Here is a 12502-nt window from a genome sequence, read left to right on the forward strand (position 1 = left end):
TTTCTTTTTCTTGGAGATGGTCTTGATCACTGCCTGCTGTACAATGTCACAAAACTGCATCCATAGTTCTTCAGGCACTCTATCAGATCTAATCCCTTGAATCTATTTGTCACTTCCACTGTATAATCGTAAGGAATTTGATTTAGGTCATACCTGAATGATCTAGTTATTTTCCCTACTTTCTTCAATTCAAGTCTAAATTTGGCAATCAGGATTTCATGATCTGAGCCACAGTCAGCTCCCAGTCTTGTTTTTGCTGACTATATGAAGCTTCTCCATCTTGGCTGCAAAGAATATAATCAATCTGATTTCAGTATTGACCATCTTTGATGTCCATGTGTAGAGTCTTCTCTTGTGTTGTTGGAAGAGTGTGTTTGCTATGACCAGTGTGTTCTCTTTGAGAAAATCTGTTAGCCTTTGCCTTGTTTCATTTTGTACTCCAAGGCCAAATTTGCCTGTTACTCCAGGCATTTCTTGACTTCCTACTTTTGCATTCCCATCCCCTGTGATGAAAAGGACATTTTTTTTTTTTTTTGGTGTTAGTTCTAGAACTTTTTGTAGGTCTTCATAGAACTATTCAACTTCAGCTTTTTCAACATTACTTGTTGGGGCATAGACTTGGTAAAAATATCTTCTAAAATTGAGTCTTTAGGTCAACAGGTTCAGTGTTAATAATTTATAGTTCAAGCCTCCTTCATTTCAAACATTTAGCAATAGAATTGTTTATACCAGATAGGTAGATACAGATGAGAAATAATAGAGAGAGAGAAAGGGAAAGCAAATAAAACATAGTCAGGGTAATGAAAACAACAACTATCTCAGTATATCCAAGACAGAGAGATATACTAGGTGGTTATCACTAGAAGAACCATGATGAATGTTACAGCCTGGAATAGTAAATAGTAACTGAAGCCTTGATGCCTACCTATGGTACTCAGGATTATAATAGGTCCCCCAGTATATTCAGGACTTCCCTGGTGTCTCAGACAGTAAAGTGTCTGCCTACAATGCAGGAGACCTGGGTTCAGTCCCTCAGTAGGGAAGATCTCCTGGAGAAGGAAATGGCAACCCACTCCAGTTCTCTTGCCTGGAAAAACTATGGACAGAGAAGCCTGGTAGGCTACAGTCCATGGGGTCACAACAGTCGGACATGACTGAGTGACTTCACTTTCATTATATTCATATTCCAGTATACCTGCCCAGCATCATAAAAATTATGGATTTTACTCCCATAATTAGGTTAGATTAGAAGGTACAGTGTATCATATCTTGGTTGCTGCTGCTGCTGCTAAGTCGCTTCAGTCGTGTCCGACTCTGTGCAACCCCATAGACGGCAGCCTACCAGGCTCCTCCGTCCATGGGATTTTCCAGACAAGAGTACTGGAGTGGGGTGCCATTGCCTTCTCCACATATCTTGGTAGTCCTGACCTAATCACATGAATTCCATCAAGCTTTCTATAACTGCTAGTTGAAGAGAAAGTTAGAAAATCTCATTCTGGATAGTCTGGAGGAATACAAAGACACATGTTGGAAACTGTCTGGGCTCCCCTAGTGGCAAAGAATGTAAAGAATCTGCCTGTAATGCAGGAGACTGTGTTCAACCCCTGGGTTGGGAAGATCCCCTGGAGGAGGACATGGCAACCTACTCCAGTATTCTTGCCTGGAGAATCCCATGGACAGAGGAACCTAGTGGGCTACAGTCCAGGTGTCGCAAAAGAGCCAGATACAACTGAAGTGAATGATTACACACAGCTTCTAGGAGCTGCAAGCTGTATGTAGCCAGCAACTAGCCCTAAAACCCCAAGAAATGAATTCTGCCAACACCCTGTAAAATCTTGAAGCCATCATAGAAGATTTGACTTCTCAAGTTAGTACTAGAAGGGTCTCTAAAAATTTATTGCAATTTGCTTGTTTAATGGTTAACAAACCCAGGACCTGGAGAGGTAAAACCACCAATCACCAGCTGATGAACAGGAAAGCCAAGTGATCCATTCCACATCATTTTGAACTTTTGAATTATTGTAGAACAGAAGCTGTATTTCCACAATAAAAAAAACAAAGAGAGATACAATCTATTAGAGCAACTCTAATTTAACATTTGAGGAATTTTAAAGAGTACAAACAAACTGTGTTTGACTTTCCTCTAAACCCACCAAAGCAGTCTTTAACTATGTAGACCTACAAAGCAGCATTTGGACTAGGTAGAGGACAAGGAGTGATGTCCAGAAATCAACAAATAAGATTTACACTCTGTAAACAGTTCCAGATGGACCTCTGGGCAACAGCTTGCAAGGGCAACCTTATGGAATCACTTCATTGCAGCAGGAACAAGTGCTTGATAACGGGACAGGCTTTATTTGCTTGCACACTTCACATTTGCTTTCTGTCAGTTGGGAAGCAAAGCTTCTGCCAGCCCACCAGAACAAAACTCTGCATCTGTTTTTGTCTTAGTCCCCTAGGTAGGAGGTTAACTTTGGGGGTGACAGATAAAACGCTTTGGTTTGTCATTTATACCACTGTGCCCAGATGGCTCTCAGGAATCTATAGGATCTTTCTCAGTACTATTTACTGCTGTTCCACTCTGTCCCAGGAGACCAGGTGTGAAATTCAGAAATAAGCAGTTTTTGCTAGCTGTGAATTGTGTTGAGCCAAAGGGGCTGTGGGGCTGGACTTTGGAATGTGAAATAACATTATTACTTATACTGTGAAATTCAATTGCATGTTAATGAAAGTCCTAAAATATGCTCCAGAGAGAGATTTTTCTCTTTTTATTGATAGTAGCACCAATTTGGGTTATCACTTAAGAAAAATGACAATTTATATAATATATAATATTTAAAGTTTCCTGGTATAAATGCAGACATGTAAAATTTTTATTTGCTAATGTAATTATTGAGTTCAGTTCAGTTCAGTCGCTCAGTCATGTCCCACTCTTTGCGATTCCATGGACTGCAGCACGTCAGGGTTCCCTGTCCATCACCAACTCCCAGAGCTGACTCAAACTCATGTCCATTGAGTCAGTGATGCCATGCAACCATCTCATCCTCTGTCATCCCCTTCTCCTCCCACCTTCAATCTTTCCCAACATCAGGGTCTTTTCAAATGAGAGTTCTTCGCATCAAGTGGCCAAAGTATTGGAGTTTCAGCTTCAGCATCAGTCCTTCCAATGAATATTCAGGGCTGATTTCCTTTAGGATGGACTGGTTTGATCTCCTTGCAGTCCAAGGGACTCTCATAGTATTGAGTATTATATTTTAATTCAACTCACTAAATATTTATAGACATCTTACTATGTATAAGTATTGCTTGAAGAATTGCTATAAAATGATAGATAAATTACAGTTGCTATTGTCAAGCAACCCACAGCCTATGAGAAAACCTATGATATGAATGGAAGAATTGTGTAAGAAATGCATGAAGTGCCTTGTTGGAAAGTTAGAGAAAGGAGAGATGGTAAGTTGGGTGAGCTCAGGAATGGTTTTGAGGTGGTTTGATATTTTGCTTGCTTATGCTTAAGGGATGAGAAGAATTTTAACCCATAAAATAGAAGAGAGTGCCATTTCACACATATAAAAGTCACTTTGACATGGGAAGCTACAAATTGTATAATGTACAGAGCAAAAAATGACAGATCGTTCTGTTTAGCTGAAGCCAAGTTCTTTTGCCTTCAAATTTGAACAGAGGTTTATTTATTTATTTACTTTTTAAACATTTGTTGCATGTGAACCCTTCATCTTTCAAATAGAACTATATCCCCCATTTCACAGAGAATGGAACCAAAAGGCAGGTAATGATAATAGTAGCAAACACTTACTGGGGCATCATGTGCTCCCCAGTTCTAAGATGCCTTCTAGTGTTCCCTCATTCAATCTGCAAACCAACCCAATTAGGGTAGTGCTATATTAACCCCACTTTCCTACTATGGAACTGAGATACAGAGAGATTAAAAAATGTATCCAAAGTCACACAACTACTAAGCATAAACTGAGCACCAATCTTCATAGTCCATGTTCAGTGTTTTCTATCTACCACTTAGGAGAGGAAAAGTAAAAAAAAAAAAAAATGTTAGAAATTCAGAACTAATTTGACAATGACATATAAAGTTTTTTAAGGCCAGAGATACTCAAAACTAATATTCAGGCAAGATTAGAAGAAAGATGCTTTTAAGTGATCTAGAAAGCCTTTGCTGAAGTTCAGATTTGTGTCGAGATCTGTATTAGGATTGTTCTAGGAAAACCATTGATATGATCAGGCTCTGGGTGGCTGACTCTTCAAAGATCCTGAGCTACTCTCAACATATTTGCTCTTTGTTTATAACGAGCCTCCTCAAGCCTAAGACAACCATGAATCCAGGAAGCTTTCTGTGTTTGGTTTAGTTATGACACTTTCCAGGTATTCTAATTTGCTCTTGTTGTTGGTTTTAAAGAAGTTTATTTGTCAAGTTGTGATGATCTGTTGAGCTCATATCAAACTCACTTTCTCATAGATTACAATTTGTAAACTCTGGGGAAAAAATACAAAAAACTACCTCCCTCAAGGATCTGGAGGATGCGTGTGAGGAGAAACAAACCTCGAAAGGAGAGACAGGCACACGGTACATTTCCTGTCAGTCCAGCCTGAGGACAGGTGACCTTTAATGTTACGCATAAGGAATAAAACACCAATAAGTTACAGGCTTTCTGGTGTGAAGTATTAGATGACAGAGCTTAGGGCAGTTACTGCTTCTGAATAGTGAAGGTAGAACCCCAGGACAGATAGAAGCAGAGAGGAGGACCCCAAATGTGTATGTAAATTTTGCTTAGATCTCTGGCTGATCCCTAAACCATGCATATGTGTGCAGACTCTAAGCAATCCCACTGAGGCAGGACATAAAGCAAACACAACAACCAAAAGACGGGTCTGAGATCTGACCTTTGCCTAGGAGACAAAGTTGTTGAACAACTTGGAAAATGCTTCTGCTGTGATTGACAGAGTGAAGTGTTAGTCACTCAGTCGTGTCTGACTCTTTGTGACCACATGGACTGGGGCTCTTCAAGCTTTTCTGTACATGGAATTCTCCAGGCAAGAATGCTGAAGTGGGTTGCCATTTCCTTCTCCATGACTGATAAAAGCACACTACAAAATAGTATTTATACTCCAAATATAAATAAGGTAAAACTTTCTTTGTTAGGACAAGCTATAGAACACCAAGAAAAAGAAACAGAAAAAAAAGAGGAATTTTTAAATCAAGAAATAAAATTGTGATCAGTTTTGAATTTATGTAATTATTAGGTTGTGTAATAAATAAACTTTAAGTTTGCCCTTCTGGAAACTAAGACTCTAAGGAAAACAGGATTAAATTTTAGTTTGATTATTAAGAGTGATCATCTCTATATTAAAAGAAAAAAAAACTATTGAAAAGTTTGAGTTTTAGAATTGTTCCAGACTTGTATAGATTCTCTGAAATTCACAGTGTGGATGTGAAGCTACCTGATGTGCTCAAAATTCTCCAAGCCAGGCTTCAGCAATACGTGAAATGTGAACTTCTAGATGTTCAAGCTGGTTTTAGAAAAGGCAGAGGAACCAGAGATCAACAAATTGCCAACATCCGCTGGATCATCGAAAAAGCAAGAGAGTTCCAGAAAAACATCTATTTCTACTTTATTCACTATGCCAAAGCCTTTGACTGTGTGGATCACAATAAACCGGAAAATTCTTAAAGAGATAGGAATACCAGACCATCTGACCTGTCTCTTGAGAAACCTGTATGCAGGTCAGGAAGCAACAGCTAGAACTGGGCATAGAACAACAGACTGGTTCCAAATAGGAAAAGGAGTACATCAAGGCTGTATATTGTCACCCTGCTTATTTAACTTATATGCAGAGTACATCATGAGAAACGCTGGGCTGGAAGAAACACAAGCTGGAATCAAGATTGCCAGGAGAAATATCAATAACCTCAGATATGCAGATGACACCACCCTTATGGCAGAAAGTGAAGACCTAAAGGGCCTCTTGATGAAAGTGAAAGAGGAGAGTGAAAGAGTTGGCTTAAAGCTCAACATTCAGAAAATTAAGATCATGGCATCTGGTTCCATCACTTCATGGGAAGTAGATGAAACAGTGCAAACAGTGTCAGACTTTATTTTGGGGGGCTCCAAAATCACTGCTGATGATGATTGCAGCCATGAAATTAAAAGACGCTTACTCCTTGGAAGGAAGGTTATGACCAACCTGGATAGCATATTTAAAAGCAGAGACATTACTTTGCCAACAAAGGTCCATCTAGTCAAGGCTATGGTTTTTCCAGTGGTCATGTATGGATGTGAGAGTTGGACAGTGAAGAAAGCTGAGCGCCGAAGAATTGATGTTTTTGAACTGTGGTGTTGGAGAAGACTCTTGAGAGTCCCTTGGACTGCAAGGAGATCCAACCAGTCCATCCTAAAGGAGATCAGCCCTGGGTGTTCATTGGAAGGGCTGATGTTGAAGCTGAAACTCCAATACTTTGGCCACCTCATGCGAAGAGTTGACTCATTGGAAAAGACCCTAATGCTGGGAGCGATTGGGGGCAGGAGGAGAAGGGGACGACAGAGGATGAGATGGTTGGATGGCATCACTGACTCGATGGACATGGGTCTGGGTAAGCTCCGTGAGTTGGTGATGGACAGGGAGGCCTGGCGTGCTGCGATTCATGGAGTCACAAAGAGTTGGACACGATTGAGCGCTGGACTGAACTGATGTGCTCTAATGAAGCACAGGGATTTGGAAGCTCCATTTGCCTCTATCCTTCCAACAGAAAACTAGAGTATGGCCTGAGAATGAGCAAAAAACATAGGAAGTCTTCTGTTATTTGATTATGCTAATGAGACCTGGAAGTTTAGTTTTGTTTCTTCAAGTAAATAATTCACCCCTCACAAGCCACTTTAGCACAAAGGCAATTTAAATTACATTTCAATCAATAATGCAAATACAGTGTTCCCTCAAGCCCAAGAGTAAGGAAATAGCACATTATAAATTGTTTCCCTCGTTTCAGATAGAATCTGAAAAAATTTACAATTTTTAGAGAAAATGAGAGGATGACAATTCCTACATTAAGTTCTTATCTTCTTAGTAAATTCATGTAAGCCTGGAAAGCAGTGCCAAACTCATAATTCACTTGGTAATTAGGCTGGGATAAGAGAGAAGCCAATAGGATTGAGCAAGACCCCCTAAGACTCATGCACTCTATGATACCTTTATGCTAGTTTAGTTCATATGCTTATATAGTAACTTTGTAAAGAAAGACTTTTGTATGATTCCATTTTAGAAAGCCCTCTCTCTTCTCTCAATCCAGCAGTTCTTTACTTACCATTTCTTTATGGCACATGTTTTCTAACTCTGTTATTGTTACATGAGGCGATACAGAGAACATAATCAAATATGACAACAGATTTCACATGAAATCCCAATTCTCTGATTAGTTTTCATGTGACATTACATAACCTTTCTTAAATATTCAAATCTGAATATGTCTCATCAAGAGATTATGTTGGACTCATATATTTTCATGAGATTTACCTGAGAAAATATATGAAATGCATTTAGCACAGACCTGAAATGTGTTAATGTCCAATAAACTGTAGCTAGCACAATGATACTATCCTCATCTCTTTTTACTAAGTTTCAGCTTCTTGAGAGTTAATTCTAAGATTAATCTTTTCTGCATTATAAAATCAGAGAAGGAGAATACTAACATGGTTTCTGTAGGAGAATGTTCCTGAACTAAAAGAACTGTGAGCAATATCATATAGAGCCCTTGTTATTACTTTCTACTATGCCTAATTGCTCTGCCCCAGTGAGTATTGATCATGGAGAAGTTCTTGACCTTCTGTTGGTTCATTGGCTTGTTTGCTTCCTTCATTTTGCTCTGGTACATCTGATAGATGAGGCTGTGGAACTCAGAGGAAACAACTCCAATTTTATCTCCCACACAAGATAGTAAACAGAAAGGTAAGAGAGTTTGACTGAAGTTATTAAAAGAAAGACTTTATATCTGTTCATTTATATAAAAAAGAGCATACCATTAAACACAACTCATTCTTTAGCTATTATTTTATCTGTAATAAATTTCACAACTGAAAAAATCAGGAACATGTGCCATGACTCAATACTTGAAAGAAGCTTTAATAGTTTCTATTTTTCAGAAGTTGGCTTTTTTTTTTTTAAGTAAGTGATGATTTTCAGTTCTTTACTTCTATTATCCTTGTAGAGTTTTCTAATAACAGCTTTGATTATCCAATAGCATCCTTTTCCTTCTAACTCTTATAATCGTATTTGAGGATGTTTTCTGTATAGTTAACACACTTGGGTTAATTCTGAACTTTAAAAAATACATATATAAATTTTTTTTTGTTTTTGTTTCCCACATGTCATTCAGTTCAGTTCAGTCACTCAGTCGTGTCCAACTCTTTGCGACCCCATGAATCGCATGACGCCAGGCCTCCCTGTCCATCACCACCTCCCGGAGTTTACCCAAACTCATGTCCATCGAGTCAGTGATGCCATCCAGCCATCTCATCCTCTGTCGTCCCCTTCTCCTCCTGCCCCCAATCCTACCCAGCATCAGGGTCTTTTCCAATGAGTCAACGCTTCGCATGAGGTGGCCAAAGTATTGGAGTTTCAGCTTCAACATCAGTCCTTCCAATGAACACCCAGGGCTGATCTCCTTTAGGATGGACTTGTTGGATCTCCTTGCAATCCAAGGGATTCTCAAGAGTCTTCTCCAACACCACAGTACAAAAGCATCAATTCTTCAGCGCTCAGCTTTCTTCACAGTCCAACTCTCACATCCATACATGACTACTGGAAAAACCATAGCCTTGACTAGATGGACCTTTGTTGGCAAAGTAATGCCTCTGCTTTTTAATATGCTATCTAGGTTGGTCATAACTTTTCTTCCAAGGAGTAAGCGTCTTTTAATTTCATGGCTGCAATCACCATCTGCAGTGATTTTGGAGCCCAAGAAAAGAAAGTCTGACACTGTTTCTACTGTTTCCCCATCTATTTCCCATGAAGTGATGGAACCAGATGCCATGATCTTAGTTTGCTGAATGTTGAGGTGTAAGCCAACTTTTTCACTCTCCTCTTTCACTTTCATCAAGAGGCTCTTTAGTTCCTCTTCACTTTCTGCCATAAGGGTGGTGTCATCTGCATATGTGAGGTAATTGATATTTCTATCTTGATTCCAGTTTGTGCTTCTTCCATCCCGGCGTTTCTCATGATGTATTCTGCATATAAGTTAAATAAGTATGGTGACAATATACAGCCTTGACATACTCCTTTTCCTATTTGGAACCAGTCTGTTGTTTCATGTCCAGTTCTAACTGTTGCTTCCTGATCTGCATTACAATTGCTTAAATCAGTCCACTCTACTTAATGTTTATTTTCCCTATCAGAAAAACCTATTTGGTTTATCAATTTTTTTCATATAGCATCTTACACAGTTCCCTTTATTTTAGAGTACACAAAAGTAAATATATGAAAGATTGTCCTAAAAGGTAAATCAGACAGTGAGATATTCACCAGATTCATATCCAGTCATATGTTTTGTTCCTTATCGATAATGCAACTGAAGTCTTTCTATTTAATCCAGAGTAATGCTTCAAAACTCCAGAAAAACTCAGAATTTCACAAATTGAAATTATTTCATCACTTTGTTAACTTCTCTAACCCTGAAGTTGCCTATTTACTCTGTCATAATGGAGACCTTTGCTCATTCTTCTTTTAAGGACAGATCTGGTAACCTTAATCCCAAGGTGTTGGAGACATAGACCAATATAAGAACCAAGTCAGAAAAAAATGCCTTATTGTTTTGGGAGCATTCCTCTTTAGGTATGACTAAACAATTATCCCCCTTGAGAAGGTGCCTTTGAAATGCAACTCTGAAAAAAACTGCTCTAACAGTGAGTGTATCTAGAGACTGCCAAAGCTGAAATTGCAGCATCAGAAAACCAGGCCTTCATCTGTGGCCTAATAACCCCACCTAGGAGAAATTCTGATAACCATGCAGAGGAATTAGATGATCTATGATCTGTATCTGTCTATATTGTTCCTGAGGAATAGGCTGTTTGCCGAGAGAGAAATTTACCCAGTTCAAATTATGAGCAAACGTGTAGGGGGTATAATTAGCTTCACAAATTTTCAGGGACTTTTAAGTGCTATTTGCTTTTATAATACTTTAATCATTAGGTGTCTCAGAATTCAGTCTTTACAGAAGCAAAAAATAAATGTCAGTTTTAATTTCCCAATCAGTGATTTCTCAAAATGAATCTGGCAAACCATCTCACATCTATCTTCCAGCATGCCTGTGAGGAACAAACTGGAGCAATAAGATGGAAACGCTGGCAGGGTAAATTGAGTAATGATGATTGCATCTTTCCAATTCATCTTCCTTCTCACAAAACAAGAGGCTGGAATTTGAGATTACAGTGGGCTCTTTGTTAGTCATGGCAAGTGGATGGTAGTGGTTTGGAAAATGTTTTCTGTACCAAGTTGTTGAGTCATGAGAGGTCATTTGCAGTCTTTTTTCTTAAAAAAAAAATGACAAAGAGTGATAATTTCTAAAGCCTAATGGCTAATAAGCACTTAGTGACCACTTCTGCCTATTTTCCCCTTTTTCAAGATAAAAATATCAAGACAATTTCAAACACAAATTTTTAAAAAGTTGAAAACCAAAATGTTAAACATAATAAGAATTAGAATTTCTAGAAAATAGTGTATTTTTCAAAATATATATTAAGCATATTTGTGAATATCACGTTAAAATTTGAGGGGTCAAGAATAAATAATGTATTTCGACATCAAGAACCTTAATTCAGTAAGGGAGGCAGTGTAGGTAAAAAATTCTGATGAAGCAAGAAGGAAACAAACAACTTATAGGACAGAAACAGAAACAGCCCTGATTTAATGGCTAAGTTATTTTAAATTCTTCAGTGTCAGCAATATGATTACATATATAAACCATATATATCTTATTATGTATGTATACAGATATGTACTGTGTATGTAAACAAATAAATATAATTATTAAGAAAATCCCAGGTGCAGCTGGAACTCTACTCAGGGACACAAACTCTGGACTTCAGTAAGCTTCTACTCAGTAAACCTACAGAGGCAGCTATGACATCTGTATTTCTGCAGTTATAATCAAAGCTGTGCTAGTTTTCATCCTGAGTGCCAGAAGTGGGTATTTAGTGGTGAACTTGGTGTCCTATTAGTACAGTAAACGTATTAATCCTAGAAGTGGTTCTTTACTGATGATATTAAAGCTTTCCAAGAGGTAGATTGTCAAAAATATGTGAGACACTTCATATACTTGCATGAACAATGTCTAAGAATCCTCAAGGCCTCTGCCCTTCATCAGTGAAATCCCCAGAGATCTGTATCAACCTGTACACTGACTTCTGTTGGCCAGCAAAACTATAAGAGTAGCAATTATAAGGAAAACAGGAACCCCCCTCTGGAATCTTCAGTGAATTTTTCTTGCAAGGTAGTATTTTGTTATCTGAAAGAAGAAGACTGGACTTTCTTAAGGTCTAGAAGATAACTGTATAGTTTAGCTTACACTGAATTGATAGTAGTTTTTAGTTAATACATGTTTCTATGTACACAAAATGTTTTCTAAGACTTGCTGTCTTGATAAGTTAGTAACAAGGTTGTTGCTGCTGCTGCTGCTAAGTCGCTTCAGTCGTGTCCGACTCTGTGCGACCCCACAGATGGCAGCCCACCAGGCTCCCCCAGCCCTGGGATTCTCCAGGCAAGAACACTGGAGTGGGTTGCCATTTTCTTCTCCAACGCATGAAAGTGAAAAGTGAAAATTGAAAGTGAAGTTGTTCAGTTGTGTCCGACTCTTAGCGACCCCATGGACTGCAGCCTACCAAGCTCCTCCATCCGTGGGGTTTTCCAGGCAAGAGTACTGGAGTGGGTTCTGCAACTACTATTACCTGCCAAAGGACCCTGGACTTAAGATGACATACAGGCTTAGGAGAGTTCACAAAGAACATCTTCTACAGCTTGATAGCGAGGATAATTAAACATGGAAGTAGAGAAAGCATGTTGGTATCAGTGAATACTATAGTCCATCATTATGTTTCCATTTTGGTATTGAGCCTATATATGATTAATGGCTTTTCTCAGTTTTGGGGCTGATTTTCAACAATTGAGAGTTATTTCCTGGCAGATATAACTATTTTTTATAAGGCCATCCACCTTGGATATTTTCCATTTGGCATATAACATTGCCAGTGTTTCACTGGAGAGGACGTGGAGTACAGAAGGAGAAGCTACATGAATGTCACAGTGAACAAATCAATTTGGCAATAATTTACATTTTTATATACTAGTTTTTATTTATAAGACTTCTAAACAGGTTTTACAATTTGAAACATAAGTTCATACCGATATTGGTCATGATTTAGTTATTTAAAATCATTTATTATTTTGTCTTCCATGGAAACAAAAGAAGGCAAAGAAAGAAGGAAATGTG

This window comes from Giraffa tippelskirchi, chromosome 2, assembly GCF_054371585.1.
Source record: "Giraffa tippelskirchi isolate mGirTip1 chromosome 2, T2T-mGirTip1v1.2.pri, whole genome shotgun sequence".
NCBI classification, from domain to species: Eukaryota; Metazoa; Chordata; class Mammalia; order Artiodactyla; family Giraffidae; genus Giraffa; species Giraffa tippelskirchi.